This window comes from Pristiophorus japonicus, unplaced genomic scaffold (assembly GCF_044704955.1).
Source record: "Pristiophorus japonicus isolate sPriJap1 unplaced genomic scaffold, sPriJap1.hap1 HAP1_SCAFFOLD_215, whole genome shotgun sequence".
NCBI classification, from domain to species: Eukaryota; Metazoa; Chordata; class Chondrichthyes; family Pristiophoridae; genus Pristiophorus; species Pristiophorus japonicus.
Window position 1 is genome coordinate 278,929 of NW_027251854.1, and position 25,432 is coordinate 304,360.

A 25,432-nucleotide genomic window follows, 5' to 3' on the forward strand; every position below is an offset into this window, starting at 1 on the left:
CAAACCTCTCCCCGACACTAGGGTTCAAAGCGAGCCCCGACACGAGAGTTCAAACCCAGCCCCGACACTAGGGTTCAAACCCGGCCTCAACACTGGGGTTCAAACTCAGCCCCGACACTAGGGTTCAAACTCGGCCCCGACACTAGGGTTCAAACCCAGCCCCGACACTCGGGTTCAAACCCAGCCCTGTCACTAAGGTTCAAACACAGCCCCGACACTAGGGTTCAAACCCAGCCCTGACACTAGGGTTCAAACCGAGCCCCGACACTGGGGTTCAAACCCAGCCTCGACACTAGGGTTCAAACCCAGCCTCGACACTAGGGTTCAAACGCAGCCCCGACACTAGGGTTCAAACCGAGCCCCGACACTGGGGTTCAAACTCAGCCCCGACACTTGGGTTCAAACCTGTCCCCGACACTAGGATACAAACCCAGCCTCGACACTGGGGTTCAAGCCCAGCCCTGACACTGGGGTTCAAACCCAGCCCCGACACTAGGGTTCAAACCCAGCCACGTCACTAGGGTTCATACCCAGCCACGACACGAGGGTTCAAACCCAGCCCCGACACTTGGGTTCAAACCCAGCCCCGACGCTAGGTTTGAAACCGAGCCACAACATTGGGGTTCAAACCCAGCCTCGACACTAGGGTTCCAACCCAGCCCCGAGACTAGGGTCCAAACCGAGCCCCGACACTGGGGTTCAAACCCAGCCTCGACACTAGGGTTCAAACCCAGCCTCGAAACGAGGGTTCAAACCCAGCCCCGACACTGGGGTTCAAACCCAGCCCCGACATTAGGGTTCAAACCCAGCCTCGACACTAGGGTTCAAACCCAGCCTCGACACCAGGGTTCAAACCCAGCCCAGACACTGGGGTTCAAGTTCCAGCCTCGACATTCGGGTTCAAACCGAGCCTCGACACTCGGGTTCAAACCCAGCCTCGACACTAGGGTTCAAACCCAGCACCTACACTGGGGTTCAAACCCAGCCCCGACATTTGGGTTCAAACCCAGCCCAGACACTGGGGTTCAAGTTCCAGCCTCGACATTAGGGTTAAAACCCAGCCTCGACACTCGGGTTCAAATCCAGCCCCGACACAAGGGTTCAAATCCAGCCCCGACACTAGGGTTCAAACCTCTCCCCGACACTAGGGTTCAAACCGAGCCCCGACACGACAGTTCAAACCCAGCCCCGACACTAGGGTTCAAACCCAGCCTCAACACTGGGGTTCAAACTCAGCCCTGACACTAGGGTTCAAACTCGGCCCCGACACTGGGGTTCAAACCCAGCCCCGACACTGGGGTTCAAACCCAGCCCCGACACTGGGGTTCAAACCCAGCCCCGACACTAGGGTTCAAACCCAGCCCTGACACTAGGGTTCAAACACAGCCCCGACACTAGGGTTCAAACCCAGCCCCGACACTGGGGTTCAAACACAGCCCCGACACTAGGGTTCAAACCCAGCCCTGACACTTAGGTTCAAACCCAGCTCCGACACTAGGGTTCAAACCCAGCACCGAGACTAGAGTTCAAACCCGTCCCCGACACTAGGGTTCAAACCCAGCCCCGACACTAGGATTCAAACCCAGCCCCGACACTTGGGTTCAAACCCAGCCCCGACACTTCGGTTCAAACCCAGCCCCGACACTAGGGTTCAAACCCAGCCCTGACACTGGGGTTAAACCGAGCCCCGACACTAGGGTTCAAACCCAGCCACGACACTAGGGTTCATACCCAGCCCCGACACTAGGGTTCAAACCCAGCCCCGACAGTTGGGTTCAAACCCAGCCCCGACGCTAGGGTTCAATCCGAGCCACGACACTACGGTTGAAACCCAGCCCCGACACCAGGGTTCAAACACAGCCCCGAGACTTGGGTTCAAACCCAGCACCGACACTAGGGTTTAAACCCAGCCCCGACACTAGTATCCAAACCCAGCCCCGACACGAGGGTTCAAACCCAGCCCCGACACTAGGGTTCAAACCCAGCCCCGACACTAGGGTTCAAACCCAGCCCTGACACTAGGGTTCAAACCAAGCCCCGACACTAGGCTTCAAACCCAGCCGTGACACTAGGGTTCAAACACAGCCCCGACACTAGGGTTCAAACCCAGCCCCGACACTGGGGTTCAAACACAGCCCCGACACTAGGGTTCAAACCCAGCCCTGACACTTAGGTTCAAACCCAGCTCCGACACTAGGGTTCAAACCCAGCCTCGACACTAGGGTTCCAACCCAGCCCCGAGACTAGGGTTCAAACCGAGCCCCGACACTGGGTTTCAAACCCAGCCTCGACACTAGGGTTCAAACCCAGCCTCGAAACGAGGGTTCAAACCCAGCCCCGACACTGGGGTTCAAACCCAGCCCCGACATTAGGGTTCAAACCCAGCCTCGACACTAGGGTTCAAACCCAGCCTCGACACCAGGGTTCAAACCCAGCCCAGACACTGGGGTTCAAGTTCCAGCCTCGACATTCGGGTTCAAACCGAGCCTCGACACTCGGGTTCAAACCCAGCCTCGACACTAGGGTTCAAACCCAGCACCTACACTGGGGTTCAAACCCAGCCCCGACATTTGGGTTCAAACCCAGCCTCGACACTAGGTTTCAAACCCAGCCTCGACACTAGGGTTCAAACCCAGCCCAGACACTGGGGTTCAAGTTCCAGCCTCGACATTAGGGTTAAAACCCAGCCTCGACACTCGGGTTCAAATCCAGCCCCGACACAAGGGTTCAAATCCAGCCCCGACACTAGGGTTCAAACCTCTCCCCGACACTAGGGTTCAAACCGAGCCCCGACACGACAGTTCAAACCCAGCCCCGACACTAGGGTTCAAACCCAGCCTCAACACTGGGGTTCAAACTCAGCCCTGACACTAGGGTTCAAACTCGGCCCTGACACTGGGGTTCAAACCCAGCCCCGACACTGGGGTTCAAACCCAGCCCCGACACTGGGGTTCAAATCCAGCCCCGACACTAGGGTTCAAACCCAGCCCTGACACTAGGGTTCAAACACAGCCCCGACACTAGGCTTCAAACCCAGCCGTGACACTAGGGTTCAAACACAGCCCCGACACTAGGGTTCAAACCCAGCACCGACACTAGGGTTTAAACCCAGCCCCGACACTAGTATCCAAACCCAGCCCCGACACGAGGGTTCAAACCCAGCCCCGACACTAGGGTTCAAACCCAGCCCCGACACTAGGGTTCAAACCCAGCCCTGACACTAGGGTTCAAACCAAGCCCCGACACTAGGGTTCAAACCCAGCCCCGACACTGGGGTTCAAACACAGCCCCGACACTAGGGTTCAAACCCAGCCCTGACACTTAGGTTCAAACCCAGCTCCGACACTAGGGTTCAAACCCAGCCTCGACACTAGGGTTCCAACCCAGCCCCGAGACTAGGGTTCAAACCGAGCCCCGACACTGGGGTTCAAACCCAGCCTCGACACTAGGGTTCAAACCCAGCCTCGAAACGAGGGTTCAAACCCAGCCCCGACACTGGGGTTCAAACCCAGCCCCGACATTAGGGTTCAAACCCAGCCTCGACACTAGGGTTCAAACCCAGCCTCGACACCAGGGTTCAAACCCAGCCTCGACACTAGGGTTCAAGTTCCAGCCTCGACATTCGGGTTCAAACCGAGCCTCGACACTCGGGTTCAAACCCAGCCTCGACACTAGGGTTCAAACCCAGCACCTACACTGGGGTTCAAACCCAGCCCCGACATTTGGGTTCAAACCCAGCCTCGACACTAGGTTTCAAACCCAGCCTCGACACTAGGGTTCAAACCCAGCCCAGACACTGGGGTTCAAGTTCCAGCCTCGACATTAGGGTTAAAACCCAGCCTCGACACTCGGGTTCAAATCCAGCCCCGACACAAGGGTTCAAATCCAGCCCCGACACTAGGGTTCAAACCTCTCCCCGACACTAGGGTTCAAACCGAGCCCCGACACGACAGTTCAAACCCAGCCCCGACACTAGGGTTCAAACCCAGCCTCAACACTGGGGTTCAAACTCAGCCCTGACACTAGGGTTCAAACTCGGCCCTGACACTGGGGTTCAAACCCAGCCCCGACACTGGGGTTCAAACCCAGCCCCGACACTGGGGTTCAAATCCAGCCCCGACACTAGGGTTCAAACCCAGCCCTGACACTAGGGTTCAAACACAGCCCCGACACTAATGGGTTCAAACCCAGCCCCGACACTGGGGTTCAAACACAGCCCCGACACTAGGGTTCAAACCCAGCCCTGACACTTAGGTTCAAACCCAGCTCCGACACTAGGGTTCAAACCCAGCACCGAGACTAGAGTTCAAACCCCTCCCCGACACTAGGGTTCAAACCCAGCCCCGACACTAGGATTCAAATCCAGCCCCGACACTTGGGTTCAAACCCAGCCCCGACACTTCGGTTCAAACCCAGCCCCGACACTAGGGTTAAACCGAGCCCCGACACTAGGGTTCAAACCCAGCCACGACACTAGGGTTCATACCCAGCCCCGACACTAGGGTTCAAACCCAGCCCCGACAGTTGGGTTCAAACCCAGCCCCGACGCTAGGGTTCAATCCGAGCCACGACACTACGGTTGAAACCCAGCCCCGACACCAGGGTTCAAACACAGCCCCGAGACTTGGGTTCAAACCCAGCACCGACACTAGGGTTCAAACCCAGCCCCGACACTAGTATCCAAACCCAGCCCCGACACGAGGGTTCAAACCCAGCCCCGACACTAGGGTTCAAACCCAGCCCCGACACTAGGGTTCAAACCCAGCCCTGACACTAGGGTTCAAACCAAGCCCCGACACTAGGGTTCAAACCCAGCACCGAGACTAGAGTTCCAACCCGTCCCCGACACTAGGGTTCAAACCCAGCCCCGACACTAGGATTCAAACCCAGCCCCGACACTTGGGTTCAAACCCAGCCCCGACACTTCGGTTCAAACCCAGCCCCGACACGAGGGTTCAAACCCAGCCCTGACACTGGGGTTCAAACCGAGCCCCGACACGAGGGTTCAAACCCAGCCACGACACTAGGGTTCATACCCAGCCCCGACACTAGGGTTCAAACCCAGCCCCGACAGTTGGGTTCAAACCCAGCCCCGACGCTAGGGTTCAATCCGAGCCACGACACTACGGTTGAAACCCAGCCTCGACACCAGGGTTCAAACACAGCCCCGAGACTTGGGTTCAAACCCAGCACCGACACTAGGGTTGAAACCCAGCCCCGACACTAGTATCCAAACCCAGCCCCGACACGAGGGTTCAAACCCAGCCCCGACACTAGGGTTCAAACCCAGCCCCGACACTAGGGTTCAAACCCAGCCCTGACACTAGGGTTCAAACCAAGCCCCGACACTAGGTTTCAAACCCAGCCCTGACACTAAGGTTCAAACCCAGCCCCGACACTAGGGTTCAAACCCAGCACCGAGACTAGAGTTCAAACCCCTCCCCGACACTAGGGTTCAAACCCAGCCCCGACACTAGGATTCAAACCCAGCCCCGACACTTGGGTTCAAACCCAGCCCCGACACGTCGGTTCAAACCCAGCCCCGACACTAGGGTTCAAACCCAGCCCTGACACTAGGGTTGAAACCCAGCCCCGACACTAGTATCCAAACCCAGCCCCGACACGAGGGTTCAAACCCAGCCCCGACACTAGGGTTCAAACCCAGCCCCGACACTAGGGTTCAAACCCAGCCCTGACACTAGGGTTCAAACCAAGCCCCGACACTAGGTTTCAAACCCAGCCCTGACACTAAGGTTCAAACCCAGCCCCGACACTAGGGTTCAAACCCAGCACCGAGACTAGAGTTCAAACCCCTCCCCGACACTAGGGTTCAAACCCAGCCCCGACACTAGGATTCAAACCCAGCCCCGACACTTGGGTTCAAACCCAGCCCCGACACGTCGGTTCAAACCCAGCCCCGACACTAGGGTTCAAACCCAGCCCTGACACTGGGGTTCAAACCCAGCCCCGACACTAGGGTTCAAACCCAGCCTCGACACTAGGGTTCAAACCCAGCCTCGACACTAGGGTTCAAACCCAGCCTCGACACTAGGGTTCAAACCCAGCCCCGACACAGGGGTTCAAGTTCCAGCCTCGACATTAGGGTTCAAACCCAGCCTCGATACTCGGGTTCAAATCCAGCCCCGACACAAGGGTTCAAATCCAGCCCCGACACTAGGGTTCAAACCTCTCCCTGACACTAGGGTTCAAACCGAGCCCCGACACTAGAGTTCAAACCCAGCCCCGACACTAGGGTTCAAACCCGGCCTCAACACTGGGGTTCAAACTCAGCCCCGACACTAGGGTTCAAACTCGGCCCCGACACGAGGGTTCAAACCCAGCCCCGACACTGGGGTTCAAACCCAGCTCCGACACTGTGGTTCAAACCCAGCCCCGACACTAGGGTTCAAACCTCTCCCCGACACTAGGGTTCAAAGCGAGCCCCGACACGAGAGTTCAAACCCAGCCCCGACACTAGGGTTCAAACCCGACCTCAACACTGGGGTTCAAACTCAGCCCCGACACAAGGGTTCAAACCCAGCCCCGAAACTTGGGTTCAAACTCAGCTACGACACTAGGGTTCAAACCCAGCCCTGACACTGGGGTTCAAACCCAGCCCTGACACTGGGGTTCAAACCCAGCCCCGACACTAGGGTTCAAACCCAGCCCCGACACTGGGGTTCAAACCCAGCCCCGACACTTGGGTTCAAACCCAGCCCCGACACTCGGGTTCAAACCCAGCCCTGACACTAGGGTTCAAACACAGCCCCGACACTAGGGTTCAAACCCAGCCCCGACACTAGGTTTCAAACCCAGCCCCGACACTGGGGTTCAAACCCAGCCCTGACACTAGGGTTCAAACCGAGCCCCGACACTGGGGTTCAAACCCAGCCTCGACACTAGGGTTCAAACCCAGCCTCGACACTAGGTTTCAAACGCAGTCCCGACACTAGGGTTCAAACCGAGCCCCGACACTGGGGTTCAAACTCAGCCCCGACACTTGGGTTCAAACCTGTCCCCGACACTAGGATACAAACCCAGCCTCGACACTGGGGTTCAAGCCCAGCCCTGACACTGGGGTTCAAACCCAGCCCCGACACTAGGGTTCAAACCCAGCCACGTCACTAGGGTTCATACCCAGCCCCGACACTAGGGTTCAAACCCAGCCCCGACACTTGGGTTCAAACCCAGCCCCGACGCTAGGTTTCAAACCGAGCCACAACATTGGGGTTCAAACGCAGCCTCGACACTAGGGTTCCAACCCAGCCCCGAGACTAGGGTTCAAACCGAGCCCCGACACTGGGGTTCAAACCCAGCCTCGAAACTAGGGTTCAAACCCAGCCTCGAAACGAGGTTTCAAACCCAGCCCCGACACTGGGGTTCAAACCCAGCCCCGACATTAGGGTTCAAACGCAGCCTCGACACTAGGGTTCAAACCCAGCCTCGACACCAGGGTTCAAACCCAGCCCAGAGACTGGGGTTCAAGTTCCAGCCTCGACATTCGGGTTCAAACCGAGCCTCGACACTAGGGTTCAAACCCAGCTCCGACACTGGGGTTCAAACCCAGCCCCGACATTTGGGTTCAAACCCAGCCTCGACACTAGGTTTCAAAACCAGCCTCGACACGAGGGTTCAAACCCAGCCCAGACACTGGGGTTCAAGTTCCAGCCTCGACATTAGGGTTAAAACCCAGCCTCGACACTCGGGTTCAAATCCAGCCCCGACACAAGGGTTCAAATCCAGCCCCGACACTAGGGTTCAAACCTCTCCCCGACACTAGGGTTCAAACCGAGCCCCGACACGAGAGTTCAAACCCAGCCCCGACACTAGGGTTCAAACCCAGCCTCAACACTGGGGTTCAAACTCAGCCCCGACACTAGGGTTCAAACTCGGCCCCGACACTAGGGTTCAAACTCAGCCGCGACACTGGGGTTCAAACCCAGCCCCGACACTGGGGTTCAAACCCAGCCCCGCCACTGGGGTTCAAACCCAGCCCCGACACTGGGTTCAAACCCAGCCCCGACACTAGGGTTCAAACCCAGCCCCGACTCTGGGATTCAAACCCAGCCCCGATACTGGGGTTCAAACCCAGCCCCGACACTGCGGTTGAAACCCAGCCCCGACACCAGGGTTCAAACCTAGCCCCGGCATTTGGGTTCAAACGCTGCCCCGACACTAGGGTTCAAACCCAGCCCTGACACTAGGGTTCAAACCCAGCCCCGACACTAGTGTCCAAACCCAGCCCTGACACGAGGGTTCAAACCCAGCCCCGACACTAGGGTTCAAACCCAGCCCCGACACTAGGGTTCAAACCCAGCCCCGGCATTTGGGTTCAAACCCAGCCCCGACACTAGGGTTCAAACCCAGCCCTGACACTAGGGTTCAAACACAGCCCCGACACTAGGGTTCAAACCCAGCCCTGACACTTCGGTTCAAACCCAGCTCCGACACTAGGGTTCAAACCCAGCACCCAGACTAGAGTTCAAACCCCTCCCCGACACTAGGGTTCAAACCCAGCCCCGACACTAGGATTCAAACCCAGCCCCGACACTTGGGTTCAAACCCAGCCCCGACACTTCGGTTCAAACCCAGCCCCGACACTAAGGTTCAAACCCAGCCCTGACACTGGGGTTCAAACCGAGCCCCGACACTAGGGTTCAAACCCAGCCCCGACACTAGGGTTCAAACCCAGCCACGACACTAGGGTTCATACCAAGCCCCGACACTAGGGTTCAAACCCAGCCCCGACACTAGGGTTCAAACCCAGCCACGACACTAGGGTTCATACCAAGCCCCGACACTAGGGTTCAAACCCAGCCCCAACAGTTGGGTTCAAACCCAGCCCCGACGCTAGTGTTCAAACCGAGCCACGACACTACGGTTGAAACCCAGCCCCGACACCAGGGTTCAAACACAGCCCCGAGACTTGGGTTCAAACCCAGCACCGACACTAGGGTTCAAACCCAGCCCCGACACTAGTATCCAAACCCAGCCCCGACACGAGGGTTCAAACCCAGCCCCGACACTAGGGTTCAAACCCAGCCCCGACACTAGGGTTCAAACCCAGCCCTGACACTAAGGTTCAAACCCAGCCCCGACACTAGGGTTCAAACCCAGCACCGAGACTAGATTTCAAACCCCTCCCCGACACTAGGGTCCAAACCCAGCCCCGACACTAGGATTTAAACCCAGCCCCGACACTTGGGTTCAAACCCAGCCCCGACATGTCGGTTCAAACCCAGCCCCGACACTAGGGTTCAAACCCAGCCCTGACACTGGGGTTCAAACCCAGCCCCGACACTAGGGTTCAAATCCAGCCTCGACACTAGGGTTCAAACCCAGCCCCGATACTGGGTTTCAAACCCAGCCACGACATTAGGGTTCAAACCCAGCCTCGACACGAGGGTTCAAACCCAGCCTCGACACTAGGGTTCAAACCCAGCCCCGACACAGGGGTTCAAGTTCCAGCCTCGACATTAGGGTTCAAACCCAGCCTCGACACTCGGGTTCAAATCCAGCCCCGACACAAGGGTTCAAATCCAGCCCCGACACTAGGGTTCAAACCTCTCCCCGACACTAGGGTTCAAACCGAGCCCCGACACGAGAGTTCAAACACAGCCCCGACACTAGGGTTCAAACCCGGCCTCAACACTGGGGTTCAAACTCAGCCCCGACACTAGGGTTCAAACTCGGCCCCGACACTAGGGTTCAAACCCAGCCCCGACACTGGGGTTCAAACCCAGCCCTGACACTGGGGTTCAAACCCAGCCCTGAAACTAGGGTTCAAACCCAGCCCCGACACTAGGGTTCAAACCCAGCCCCGACACTTGGGTTCAAACCCAGCCCCGACACTAGGGTTCAAACCCAGCCCTGACACTAGGGTTCAAACACAGCCCCGACACTAGGGTTCAAACCCAGCCCCGACACTAGGGTTCAAACCCAGCCCCGACACTGGGGTTCAAACCCAGCCCTGACACTAGGGTTCAAACCGAGCCCCGACACTGGGGTTCAAACCCAGCCTCGACACTAGGGTTCAAACCCAGCCTCGACATTAGGTTTCAAACGCAGCCCCGACACTAGGGTTCAAACCGAGCCCCGACACTGGGGTTCAAACTGAGCCCCGACACTTGGGTTCAAACCTGTCCCCGACACTAGGATACAAACCCAGCCTCGACACTGGGGTTCAAGCCCAGCCCTGACACTGGGGTTCAAACCCAGCCCCGACACTAGGGTTCAAACCCAGCCACGTCACTAGGGTTCATACCCAGCCCCGACACTAGGGTTCAAACCCAGCCCCGACACTTGGGTTCAAACCCAGCCCCGACGCAAGGTTTCAAACCGAGCCACGACATTGGGGTTCAAACCCAGCCTCGACACTAGGGTTCCAACCCAGCCCCGAGACTAGGGTTCAAACCGAGCCCCGACACTGGGGTTCAAACCCAGCCTCGACACTAGGATTCAAACCCAGCCTCGAAACGAGGGTTCAAACCCAGCCCCGACACTGGGGTTCAAACCGAGCTCCGACACTAGGTTTCAAACCCAGCCTCGACACTAGGGTTCAAACCCAGCCCAGACACTGGGGTTCAAGTTCCAGCCTCGACATTAGGGTTAAAACCCAGCCTCGACACTCGGGTTCAAATCCAGCCCCGACACAAGGGTTCAAATCCAGCCCCGACACTAGGGTTCAAACCTCTCCCCGACACTAGGGTTCAAACCGAGGCCCGACACGAGAGTTCAAACCCAGCCCCGACACTAGGGTTCAAACCCAGCCTCAACACTGGGGTTCAAACTCAGCCCCGACACTAGGGTTCAAACTCGGCCCCGACACTAGGGTTCAAACTCAGCCCCGACACTGGGGTTCAAACCCAGCCCCGACACTGGGGTTCAAACCCAGCCCCGCCACTGGGGTTCAAACCCAGCCCCGACAATGGGTTCAAACCCAGCCCCGACACTAGGGTTCAAACCCAGCCCCGACTCTGGGATTCAAACCCAGCCCCGATACTGGGGTTCAAACCCAGCCCCGACACTGCGGTTGAAACCCAGCCCCGACACCAGGGTTCAAACCCAGCCCCGGCATTTTGGTTCAAACACTGCCCCGACACTAGGGTTCAAACCCAGCCCTGACACTAGGGTTCAAACCCAGCCCCGACACTAGTGTCCAAACCCAGCCCTGACACGAGGGTTCAAACCCAGCCCCGACACTAGGGTTCAAACCCAGCCCCGACACTAGGGTTCAAACCCAGCCCCGGCATTTGGGTTCAAACCCAGCCCCGACACTAGGGTTCAAACCCAGCCCTGACACTAGGGTTCAAACACAGCCCCGACACTAGGGTTCTAACCGAGCCACGACACTACGGTTGAAACCCAGCTCCGACACTAGGGTTCAAACCCAGCACCGAGACTAGAGTTCAAACCCCTCCCCGACACTAGGGTTCAAACCCAGCCCCGACACTAGGGTTCAAACCCAGCCTCGACACTAGGTTTCAAACGCAGTCCCGACACTAGGGTTCAAACCGAGCCCCGACACTGGGGTTCAAACTCAGCCCCGACACTTGGGTTCAAACCTGTCCCCGACACTAGGATACAAACCCAGCCTCGACACTGGGGTTCAAGCCCAGCCCTGACACTGGGGTTCAAACCCAGCCCCGACACTAGGGTTCAAACCCAGCCACGTCACTAGGGTTCATACCCAGCCCCGACACTAGGGTTCAAACCCAGCCCCGACACTTGGGTTCAAACCCAGCCCCGACGCTAGGTTTCAAACCGAGCCACAACATTGGGGTTCAAACGCAGCCTCGACACTAGGGTTCCAACCCAGCCCCGAGACTAGGGTTCAAACCGAGCCCCGACACTGGGGTTCAAACGCAGCCTCGACACTAGGGTTCAAACCCAGCCTCGACACCAGGGTTCAAACCCAGCCCAGACACTGGGGTTCAAGTTCCAGCCTCGACATTCGGGTTCAAACCGAGCCTCGACACTCGGGTTCAAACCCAGCCTCGACACTAGGGTTCAAACCCAGCCCCGACACTGGGGTTCAAACCCAGCCCCGACATTTGGGTTCAAACCCAGCCTCGACACTAGGTTTCAAAACCAGCCTCGACACGAGGGTTCAAACCCAGCCCAGACACTGGGGTTCAAGTTCCAGCCTCGACATTAGGGTTAAAACCCAGCCTCGACACTCGGGTTCAAATCCAGCCCCGACACAAGGGTTCAAATCCAGCCCCGACACTAGGGTTCAAACCTCGCCCCGACACTAGTGTTCAAACCGAGCCCCGACACGAGAGTTCAAACCCAGCCCCGACACTAGGGTTCAAACCCAGCCTCAACACTGGGGTTCAAACTCAGCCCCGACACTAGGGTTCAAACTCGGCCCCGACACTAGGGTTCAAACTCAGCCCCGACACTGGGGTTCAAACCCAGCCCCGACACTGGGGTTCAAACCCAGCCCCGCCACTGGGGTTCAAACCCAGCCCCGACACTGGGTTCAAACCCAGCCCCGACACTAGGGTTCAAACCCAGCCCCGACTCTGGGGTTCAAACGCTGCCCCGACACTAGGGTTCAAACCCAGCCCTGACACTAGGGTTCAAACCCAGCCCCGACACTAGTGTCCAAACCCAGCCCTGACACGAGGGTTCAAACCCAGCCCCGACACTAGGGTTCAAACCCAGCCCCGACACTAGGGTTCAAACCCAGCCCCGGCATTTGGGTTCAAACCCAGCCCCGACACTAGGGTTCAAACCCAGCCCTGACACTAGGGTTCAAACACAGCCCCGACACTAGGGTTCAAACCCAGCCCTGACACTTCGGTTCAAACCCAGCTCCGACACTAGGGTTCAAACCCAGCACCCAGACTAGAGTTCAAACCCCTCCCCGACACTAGGGTTCAAACCCAGTCCCGACACTAGTATTCAAACCCAGCCCCGACACTTGGGTTCAAACCCAGCCCCGACACTTCGGTTCAAACCCAGCCCCGACACTAAGGTTCAAACCCAGCCCTGACACTGGGGTTCAAACCGAGCCCCGACACTAGGGTTCAAACCCAGCCACGACACTAGGGTTCATACCAAGCCCCGACACTAGGGTTCAAACCCAGCCCCAACAGTTGGGTTCAAACCCAGCCCCGACGCTAGTGTTCAAACCGAGCCACGACACTACGGTTGAAACCCAGCCCCGACACCAGGGTTCAAACACAGCCCCGAGACTTGGGTTCAAACCCAGCACCGACACTAGGGTTCAAACCCAGCCCCGACACTAGTATCCAAACCCAGCCCCGACACGAGGGTTCAAACCCAGCCCCGACACTAGGGTTCAAACCCAGCCCCGACACTAGGGTTCAAACCCAGCCCTGACACTAAGGTTCAAACCCAGCCCCGACACTAGGGTTCAAACCCAGCACCGAGACTAGAGTTCAAACCCCTCCCCGACACTAGGGTTCAAACCCAGCCCCGACACTAGGATTTAAACCCAGCCCCGACACTTGGGTTCAAACCCAGCCCCGACATGTCGGTTCAAACCCAGCCCCGACACTAGGGTTCAAACCCAGCCCTGACACTGGGGTTCAAACCCAGCCCCGACACTAGGGTTCAAATCCAGCCTCGACACTAGGGTTCAAACCCAGCCCCGATACTGGGTTTCAAACCCAGCCCCGACATTAGGGTTCAAACCCAGCCTCGACACTAGGGTTCAAACCCAGCCTCGACACTAGGGTTCAAACCCAGCCCCGACACAGGGGTTCAAGTTCCAGCCTCGACATTAGGGTTCAAACCCAGCCTCGACACTCGGGTTCAAATCCAGCCACGACACAAGGGTTCAAATCCAGCCCCGACACTAGGGTTCAAACCTCTCCCCGACACTAGGGTTCAAACCGAGCCCCGACACGAGAGTTCAAACCCAGCCCCGACACTAGGGTTCAAACCCGGCCTCAACACTGGGGTTCAAACTCAGCCCCGACACTAGGGTTCAAACTCGGCCCCGACACTAGGGTTCAAACCCAGCCCCGACACTGGGGTTCAAACCCAGCCCTGACACTGGGGTTCAAACCCAGCCCTGACACTTGGGTTCAAACCCAGCCCCGACACTAGGGTTCAAACCCAGCCCCGACACTTGGGTTCAAACCCAGCCCCGACACTAGGGTTCAAACCCAGCCCTGACACTAGGGTTCAAACACAGCCCCGACACTAGGGTTCAAACCCAGCCCCGACACTAGGGTTCAAACCCAGCCCCGACACTGGGGTTCAAACCCAGCCCTGACACTAGGGTTCAAACCGAGCCCCGACACTGGGGTTCAAACCCAGCCTCGACACTAGGGTTCAAACCCAGCCTCGACATTAGGTTTCAAATGCAGCCCCGACACTAGGGTTCAAACCGAGCCCCGACACTGGGGTTCAAACTCAGCCCCGACACTTGGGTTCAAACCTGTCCCCGACACTAGGATACAAACCCAGCCTCGACACTGGGGTTCAAGCCCAGCCCTGACACTGGGGTTCAAACCCAGCCCCGACACTAGGGTTCAAACCCAGCCACGTCACTAGGGTTCATACACAGCCCCGACACTAGGGTTCAAACCCAGCCCCGACACTTGGGTTCAAACCCAGCCCCGACGCAAGGTTTCAAACCGAGCCACGACATTGGGGTTCAAACCCAGCCTCGACACTAGGGTTCCAACCCAGCCCCGAGACTAGGGTTCAAACCGAGCCCCGACACTGGGGTTCAAACCCAGCCTCGACATTAGGATTCAAACCCAGCCTCGAAACGAGGGTTCAAACCCAGCCCCGACACTGGGGTTCAAACCCAGCCCCGACACTAGGTTTCAAACCCAGCCTCGACACTAGGGTTCAAACCCAGCCCAGACACTGGGGTTCAAGTTCCAGCCTCGACATTAGGGTTAAAACCCAGCCTCGACACTCGGGTTCAAATCCAGCCCCGACACAAGGGTTCAAATCCAGCCCCGACACTAGGGTTCAAACCTCTCCCCGACACTAGGGTTCAAACCGAGCCCCGACACGAGAGTTCAAACCCAGCCCCGACACTAGGGTTCAAACCCAGCCTCAACACTGGGGTTCAAACTCAGCCCCGACACTAGGGTTCAAACTCGGCCCCGACACTAGGGTTCAAACTCAGCCCCGACACTGGGGTTCAATCCCAGCCCCGACACTGGGGTTCAAACCCAGCCCCGACAATGGGTTCAAACCCAGCCCCGACACTAGGGTTCAAACCCAGCCCCGACTCTGGGATTCAAACCCAGCCCCGATACTGGGGTTCAAACCCAGCCCCGACACTGCGGTTGAAACCCAGCCCCGACACCAGGGTTCAAACCCAGCCCCGGCATTTTGGTTCAAACACTGCCCCGACACTAGGGTTCAAACCCAGCCCTGACACTAGGGTTCAAACCCAGCCCCGACACTAGTGTCCAAACCCAGCCCTGACACGAGGGTTCAAACCCAGCCCCGACACTAGGGTTCAAACCCAGCCCCGACACTAGGGTTCAAACCCAGCCCCGGCATTTGGGTTCAAACCCAGCCCCGACACTAGGGTTCAAACCCAGCCCTGACACTAGGGTTCAAACACAGCCCCGACACTAGGGTTCTAACCGAGCCACGACACTACGGTTGAAACCCAGCTCCGACACTAGGGTTCAAACCCAGCACCGAGACTAGAGTTCAAACCCCTCCCCGACACTAGGGTTCAAACCCAGCCCCGACACTAGTATCCAAACCCAGCCCCGACACGAGGGTTCAAACCCAGCCCCGACACTAGGGTTCAAACCCAGCCCCGACACTTGGGTTCAAACCCAGCCCTGACACTAAGGTTCAAACCCAGCCCCGACACTAGGGTTCAAACCCAGCACCGAGACTAGAGTTCAAACCCCTCCCCGACACTAGGGTTCAAACCCAGCCCCGACACGAGGATTTAAGCCCAGCCCCGACACTTGGGTTCAAACCCAGCCCCGACATGTCGGTTCAAACCCAGCTCCAACACGAGGGTTCAAACCCAGCCCTGACACTGGGGTTCAAACCCAGCCCCGACACTAGGGTTCAAATCCAGCCTCGACACTAGGGTTCAAACCCAGCCCCGATACTGGGGTTCAAACCCAGCCCCGACATTAGGGATCAAACCCAGCCTCGACACTAGGGTTCAAACCCAGCCTCGACACTAGGGTTCAAACCCAGCCCCGACACAGGGGTTCAAGTTCCAGCCTCGACATTAGGGTTCAAACCCAGCCTCGACACTCGGGTTCAAATCCAGCCCCGACACAAGGGTTCAAATCCAGCCCCGACACTAGGGTTCAAACCTCTCCCCGACACTAGGGTTCAAACCGAGCCCCGACACGAGAGTTCAAACCCAGCCCCGACACTAGGGTTCAAACCCGGCCTCAACACTGGGGTTCAAACTCAGCCCCGACACTAGGGTTCAAACCCAGCCCCGACACTGTGGTTCAAACCCAGCCTCGACACTTGGGTTCAAACCCAGCCCCGACACTAGGGTTCAAACCCAGCCCTGACACTAGGGTTCAAACACAGCCCCGACACTAGGGTTCAAACCCAGCCCCGACACTAGGGTTCAAACCCAGCCCCGACACTGGGGTTCAAACCCAGCCCTGACACTAGGGTTCAAACCGAGCCCCGACACTGGGGTTCAAACCCAGCCTCGACACTAGGTTTCAAACCCAGCCTCGACACTAGGTTTCAAACGCAGCCCCGACACTAGGGTTCAAACCGAGCCCCGACACTGGGGTTCAAACTCAGCCCCGACACTTGGGTTCAAACCTGTCTCCGACACTAGGATACAAACCCAGCCTCGACACTGGGGTTCAAGCCCAGCCCTGACACTGGGGTTCAAACCCAGCCCCGACACTAGGGTTCAAACCCAGCCACGTCACTAGGGTTCATACCCAGCCCCGACACTAGGGTTCAAACCCAGCCCCGACACTTGGGTTCAAACCCAGCCCCGACGCAAGGTTTCAAACCGAGCCACGACATTGGGGTTCAAACCCCGCCTCGACACTAGGGTTCCAACCCAGCCCCGAGACTAGGGTTCAAACCGAGCCCCGACACTGGGGTTCAAACCCAGCCTCGACACTAGGGTTCAAACCCAGCCTCGAAACGAGGGTTCAAACCCAGCCCCGACACTGGGGTTCAAACCCAGCCCCGACATTAGGGTTCAAACCCAGCCTCGACACTAGGGTTCAAACCCAGCCTCGACACCAGGGTTCAAACCCAGCCCAGACACTGGGGTTCAAGTTCCAGCCTCGACATTCGGGTTCAAACCGCGCCTCGACACTCGGGTTCAAACCCAGCCTCGACACGAGGGTTCAAACCCAGCCCCGACACTGGGGTTCAAACCCAGCCCCGACATTTGGGTTCAAACCCAGCCTCGACACTAGGTTTCAAACCCAGCCTCGACACAAGGGTTCAAACCCAGCCCAGACACTGGGGTTCAAGTTCCAGCCTCGACATTAGGGTTAAAACCCAGCCTCGACACTCGGGTTCAAATCCAGCCCCGACACAAGGGTTCAAATCCAGCCCCGACACTAGGGTTCAAACCTCTCCCCGACACTAGGGTTCAAACCGAGCCCCGACACGAGAGTTCAAACCCAGCCCCGACACTAGGGTTCAAACCCAGCCTCAACACTGGGGTTCAAACTCAGCCCCGACACTAGGGTTCAAACTCGGCCCCGACACTAGGGTTCAAACTCAGCCCCGACACTGGGGTTCAAACCCAGCCCCGACACTGGGGTTCAAACCCAGCCCCGCCACTGGGGTTCAAACCCAGCCCCGACACTGGGGTTCAAACCCAGCCCCGACACTGCGGTTGAAACCCAGCCCCGACACCAGGGTTCAAACCCAGCCCCGGCATTTGGGTTCAAACGCTGCCCCGACACTAGGGTTCAAACCCAGCCCTGACACTAGGGTTCAAACCCAGCCCCGACACTAGTGTCCAAACCCAGCCCTGACACGAGTGTTCAAACCCAGCCCCCACACTAGGGTTCAAACCCAGCCCCGACACTAGGGTTCAAACCCAGCCCCGGCATTTGGGTTCAAACCCAGCCCCGACACTAGGGTTCAAACCCAGCCCTGACACTAGGGTTCAAACACAGCCCCGACACTAGGGTTCAAACCCAGCCCTGACACTTCGGTTCAAACCCAGCTCCGACACTAGGGTTCAAACCCAGCACCCAGACTAGAGTTCAAACCCCTCCCCGACACTAGGGTTCAAACCCAGCCCCGACACTAGGATTCAAACCCAGCCCCGACACTTGGGTTCAAACCCAGCCCCGACACTTCGGTTCAAACCCAGCCCCGACACTAAGGTTCAAACCCAGCCCTGACACTGGGGTTCAAACCGAGCCCCGACACTAGGGTTCAAACCCAGCCACGACACTAGGGTTCATACCAAGCCCCGACACTAGGGTTCAAACCCAGCCCCAACAGTTGGGTTCAAACCCAGCCCCGACGCTAGTGTTCAAACCGAGCCACGACACTACGGTTGAAACCCAGCCCCGACACCAGGGTTCAAACACAGCCCCGAGACTTGGGTTCAAACCCAGCACCGACACTAGGGTTCAAACCCAGCCCCGACACTAGTATCCAAACCCAGCCCCGACACGAGGGTTCAAACCCAGCCCCGACACTAGGGTTCAAACCCAGCCCCGACACTAGGGTTCAAACCCAGCCCTGACACTAAGGTTCAAACCCAGCCCCGACACTAGGGTTCAAACCCAGCACCGAGACTAGAGTTCAAACCCCTCCCCGACACTAGGGTTCAAACCCAGCCCCGACACTAGGATTTAAACCCAGCCCCGACACTTGGGTTCAAACCCAGCCCCGACATGTCGGTTCAAACCCAGCCCCGACACTAGGGTTCAAACCCAGCCCTGACACTGGGGTTCAAACCCAGCCCCGACACTAGGGTTCAAATCCAGCCTCGACACTAGGGTTCAAACCCAGCCCCGATACTGGGTTTCAAACCCAGCCCCGACATTAGGGTTCAAACCCAGCCTCGACACTAGGGTTCAAACCCAGCCTCGACACTAGGGTTCAAACCCAGCCCCGACACAGGGGTTCAAGTTCCAGCCTCGACATTAGGGTTCAAACCCAGCCTCGACACTCGGGTTCAAATCCAGCCCCGACACAAGGGTTCAAATCCAGCCCCGACACTAGGGTTCAAACCTCTCCCCGACACTAGGGTTCAAACCGAGCCCCGACACGAGAGTTCAAACCCAGCCCCGACACTAGGGTTCAAACCCGGCCTCAACACTGGGGTTCAAACTCAGCCCCGACACTAGGGTTCAAACTCGGCCCCGACACTAGGGTTCAAACCCAGCCCCGACACTGGGGTTCAAACCCAGCCCTGACACTGGGGTTCAAACCCAGCCCTGACACTAGGGTTCAAACCCAGCCCCGACACTAGGGTTCAAACCCAGCCCCGACACTTGGGTTCAAACCCAGACCCGACACTAGGGTTCAAACCCAGCCCTGACACTAGGGTTCAAACACAGCCCCGACACGAGGGTTCAAACACAGCCCTGACACTAGGGTTCAAACCCAGCCCCGACACTGGGGTTCAAACCCAGCCTCGACACTAGGTTTCAAACCCAGTCTCTACACTAGGGTTCAAACCAAGTCCTGACACTAGGGTTCAAACCTGTCCCCGACACTAGGATTCAAACCCAGCCTCGACACAGGGGTTCAAACCGAGCCCCGACACTAGGGTCAAGGCCCAGCCCCGACACTGCGGTTGAAACCCAGCCCCGACACCAGGGTTCAAACCCAGCCCCGGCATTTGGGTTCAAACGCTGCCCCGACACTAGGGTTCAAACCCAGCCCTGACACTAGGGTTCAAACCCAGCCCCGACACTAGTGTCCAAACCCAGCCCTGACACGAGGGTTCAAACCCAGCCCCGACACTAGGGTTCAAACCCAGCCCCGACACTAGGGTTCAAACCGAGCCCCGACACTGGGGTTCAAACTCAGCCCCGACACTTGGGTTCAAACCTGTCCCCGACACTAGGATACAAACCCAGCCTCGACACTGGGGTTCAAGCCCAGCCCTGACACTGGGGTTCAAACCCAGCCCCGACACTAGGGTTCAAACCCAGCCACGTCACTAGGGTTCATACCCAGCCCCGACGCAAGGTTTCAAACCGAGCCACGACATTGGGGTTCAAACCCAGCCTCGACACTAGGGTTCCAACCCAGCCCCGAGACTAGGGTTCAAACCGAGCCCCGACACTGGGGTTCAAACCCAGCCTCGACACTAGGATTCAAACCCAGCCTCGAAACGAGGGTTCAAACCCAGCCCCGACACTGGGGTTCAAACCCAGCCCCGACACTAGGTTTCAAACCCAGCCTCGACACTAGGGTTCAAACCCAGCCCAGACACTGGGGTTCAAGTTCCAGCCTCGACATTAGGGTTAAAACCCAGCCTCGACACTCGGGTTCAAATCCAGCCCCGACACAAGGGTTCAAATCCAGCCCCGACACTAGGGTTCAAACCTCTCCCCGACACTAGGGTTCAAACCGAGCCCCGACACGAGAGTTCAAACCCAGCCCCGACACTAGGGTTCAAACCCAGCCTCAACACTGGGGTTCAAACTCAGCCCCGACACTAGGGTTCAAACTCGGCCCCGACACTAGGGTTCAAACTCAGCCCCGACACTGGGGTTCAAACCCAGCCCCGACACTGGGGTTCAAACCCAGCCCCGCCACTGGGGTTCAAACCCAGCCCCGACAATGGGTTCAAACCCAGCCCCGACACTAGGGTTCAAACCCAGCCCCGACTCTGGGATTCAAACCCAGCCCCGATACTGGGGTTCAAACCCAGCCCCGACACTGCGGTTGAAACCCAGCCCCGACACCAGGGTTCAAACCCAGCCCCGGCATTTTGGTTCAAACACTGCCCCGACACTAGGGTTCAAACCCAGCCCTGACACTAGGGTTCAAACCCAGCCCCGACACTAGTGTCCAAACCCAGCCCTGACACGAGGGTTCAAACCCAGCCCCGACACTAGGGTTCAAACCCAGCCCCGACACTAGGGTTCAAACCCAGCCCCGGCATTTGGGTTCAAACCCAGCCCCGACACTAGGGTTCAAACCCAGCCCTGACACTAGGGTTCAAACACAGCCCCGACACTAGGGTTCTAACCGAGCCACGACACTACGGTTGAAACCCAGCTCCGACACTAGGGTTCAAACCCAGCACCGAGACTAGAGTTCAAACCCCTCCCCGACACTAGGGTTCAAACCCAGCCCCGACACTAGTATCCAAACCCAGCCCCGACACGAGGGTTCAAACCCAGCCCCGACACTAGGGTTCAAACCCAGCCCCGACACTTGGGTTCAAACCCAGCCCTGACACTAAGGTTCAAACCCAGCCCCGACACTAGGGTTCAAACCCAGCACCGAGACTAGAGTTCAAACCCCTCCCCGACACTAGGGTTCAAACCCAGCCCCGACACGAGGATTTAAGCCCAGCCCCGACACTTGGGTTCAAACCCAGCCCCGACATGTCGGTTCAAACCCAGCTCCAACACGAGGGTTCAAACCCAGCCCTGACACTGGGGTTCAAACCCAGCCCCGACACTAGGGTTCAAATCCAGCCTCGACACTAGGGTTCAAACCCAGCCCCGATACTGGGGTTCAAACCCAGCCCCGACATTAGGGATCAAACCCAGCCTCGACACTAGGGTTCAAACCCAGCCTCGACACTAGGGTTCAAACCCAGCCCCGACACAGGGGTTCAAGTTCCAGCCTCGACATTAGGGTTCAAACCCAGCCTCGACACTCGGGTTCAAATCCAGCCCCGACACAAGGGTTCAAATCCAGCCCCGACACTAGGGTTCAAACCTCTCCCCGACACTAGGGTTCAAACCGAGCCCCGACACGAGAGTTCAAACCCAGCCCCGACACTAGGGTTCAAACCCGGCCTCAACACTGGGGTTCAAACTCAGCCCCGACACTAGGGTTCAAACCCAGCCCCGACACTGTGGTTCAAACCCAGCCTCGACACTTGGGTTCAAACCCAGCCCCGACACTAGGGTTCAAACCCAGCCCTGACACTAGGGTTCAAACACAGCCCCGACACTAGGGTTCAAACCCAGCCCCGACACTAGGGTTCAAACCCAGCCCCGACACTGGGGTTCAAACCCAGCCCTGACACTAGGGTTCAAACCGAGCCCCGACACTGGGGTTCAAACCCAGCCTCGACACTAGGTTTCAAACCCAGCCTCGACACTAGGTTTCAAACCCAGCCCCGACACTAGGGTTCAAACCGAGCCCCGACACTGGGGTTCAAACTCAGCCCCGACACTTGGGTTCAAACCTGTCCCCGACACTAGGATACAAACCCAGCCTCGACACTGGGGTTCAAGCCCAGCCCTGACACTGGGGTTCAAACCCAGCCCCGACACTAGGGTTCAAACCCAGCCACGTCACTAGGGTTCATACCCAGCCCCGACACTAGGGTTCAAACCCAGCCCCGACACTTGGGTTCAAACCCAGCCCCGACGCAAGGTTTCAAACCGAGCCACGACATTGGGGTTCAAACCCCGCCTCGACACTAGGGTTCCAACCCAGCCCCGAGACTAGGGTTCAAACCGAGCCCCGACACTGGGGTTCAAACCCAGCCTCGACACTAGGGTTCAAACCCAGCCTCGAAACGAGGGTTCAAACCCAGCCCCGACACTGGGGTTCAAACCCAGCCCCGACATTAGGGTTCAAACCCAGCCTCGACACTAGGGTTCAAACCCAGCCTCGACACCAGGGTTCAAACCCAGCCCAGACACTGGGGTTCAAGTTCCAGCCTCGACATTCGGGTTCAAACCGCGCCTCGACACTCGGGTTCAAACCCAGCCTCGACACTAGGGTTCAAACCCAGCCCCGACACTGGGGTTCAAACCCAGCCCCGACATTTGGGTTCAAACCCAGCCTCGACACTAGGTTTCAAACCCAGCCTCGACACAAGGGTTCAAACCCAGCCCAGACACTGGGGTTCAAGTTCCAGCCTCGACATTAGGGTTAAAACCCAGCCTCGACACTCGGGTTCAAATCCAGCCCCGACACAAGGGTTCAAATCCAGCCCCGACACTAGGGTTCAAACCTCTCCCCGACACTAGGGTTCAAACCGAGCCCCGACACGAGAGTTCAAACCCAGCCCCGACACTAGGGTTCAAACCCAGCCTCAACACTGGGGTTCAAACTCAGCCCCGACACTAGGGTTCAAACTCGGCCCCGACACTAGGGTTCAAACTCAGCCCCGACACTGGGGTTCAAACCCAGCCCCGACACTGGGGTTCAAACCCAGCCCCGCCACTGGGGTTCAAACCCAGCCCCGACACTGGGGTTCAAACGCAGCCCCGACACTGCGGTTGAAACCCAGCCCCGACACCAGGGTTCAAACCCAGCCCCGGCATTTGGGTTCAAACGCTGCCCCGACACTAGGGTTCAAACCCAGCCCTGACACTAGGGTTCAAACCCAGCCCCGACACTAGTGTCCAAACCCAGCCCTGACACGAGTGTTCAAACCCAGCCCCGACACTAGGGTTCAAACCCAGCCCCGACACTAGGGTTCAAACCCAGCCCCGGCATTTGGGTTCAAACCCAGCCCCGACACTAGGGTTCAAACCCAGCCCTGACACTAGGGTTCAAACACAGCCCCGACACTAGGGTTCAAACCCAGCCCTGACACTTCGGTTCAAACCCAGCTCCGACACTAGGGTTCAAACCCAGCACCCAGACTAGAGTTCAAACCCCTCCCCGACACTAGGGTTCAAACCCAGCCCCGACACTAGGATTCAAACCCAGCCCCGACACTTGGGTTCAAACCCAGCCCCGACACTTCGGTTCAAACCCAGCCCCGACACTAAGGTTCAAACCCAGCCCTGACACTGGGGTTCAAACCGAGCCCCGACACTAGGGTTCAAACCCAGCCACGACACTAGGGTTCATACCAAGCCCCGACACTAGGGTTCAAACCCAGCCCCAACAGTTGGGTTCAAACCCAGCCCCGACGCTAGTGTTCAAACCGAGCCACGACACTACGGTTGAAACCCAGCCCCGACACCAGGGTTCAAACACAGCCCCGAGACTTGGGTTCAAACCCAGCACCGACACTAGGGTTCAAACCCAGCCCCGACACTAGTATCCAAACCCAGCCCCGACACGAGGGTTCAAACCCAGCCCCGACACTAGGGTTCAAACCCAGCCCCGACACTAGGGTTCAAACCCAGCCCTGACACTAAGGTTCAAACCCAGCCCCGACACTAGGGTTCAAACCCAGCACCGAGACTAGAGTTCAAACCCCTCCCCGACACTAGGGTTCAAACCCAGCCCCGACACTAGGATTTAAACCCAGCCCCGACACTTGGGTTCAAACCCAGCCCCGACATGTCGGTTCAAACCCAGCCCCGACACTAGGGTTCAAACCCAGCCCTGACACTAAGGTTCAAACCCAGCCCCGACACTAGGGTTCAAACCCAGCACCGAGACTAGAGTTCAAACCCCTCCCCGACACTAGGGTTCAAACCCAGCCCCGACACTAGGGTTCAAACCCAGCACCGAGACTAGAGTTCAAACCCCTCCCCGACACTAGGGTTCAAACCCAGCCCCGACACTAGGATTTAAACCCAGCCCCGACACTTGGGTTCAAACCCAGCCCCGACATGTCGGTTCAAACCCAGCCCCGACACTAGGGTTCAAACCCAGCCCTGACACTGGGGTTCAAACCCAGCCCCGACACTAGGGTTCAAACCCAGCCTCGACACTAGGGTTCAAACCCAGCCTCGACACTAGGGTTCAAACCCAGCCCCGACACAGGGGTTCAAGTTCCAGCCTCGACATTAGGGTTCAAACCCAGCCTCGACACTCGGGTTCAAATCCAGCCCCGACACAAGGGTTCAAATCCAGCCCCGACACTAGGGTTCAAACCTCTCCCCGACACTAGGGTTCAAACCGAGCCCCGACACGAGAGTTCAAACCCAGCCCCGACACTAGGGTTCAAACCCGGCCTCAACACTGGGGTTCAAACTCAGCCCCGACACTAGGGTTCAAACTCGGCCCCGACACTAGGGTTCAAACCCAGCCCCGACACTGGGGTTCAAACCCAGCCCTGACACTGCGGTTCAAACCCAGCCCTGACACTAGGGTTCAAACCCAGCCCCGACACTAGGGTTCAAACCCAGCCCCGACACTTGGGTTCAAACCCAGCCCCGACACTAGGGTTCAAACCCAGCCCTGACACTAGGGTTCAAACACAGCCCCGACACGAGGGTTCAAACACAGCCCTGACACTAGGGTTCAAACCCAGCCCCGACACTGGGGTTCAAACCCAGCCTCGACACTAGGTTTCAAACCCAGTCTCTACACTAGGGTTCAAACCAAGTCCTGACACTAGGGTTCAAACCTGTCCCCGACACTAGGATTCAAACCCAGCCTC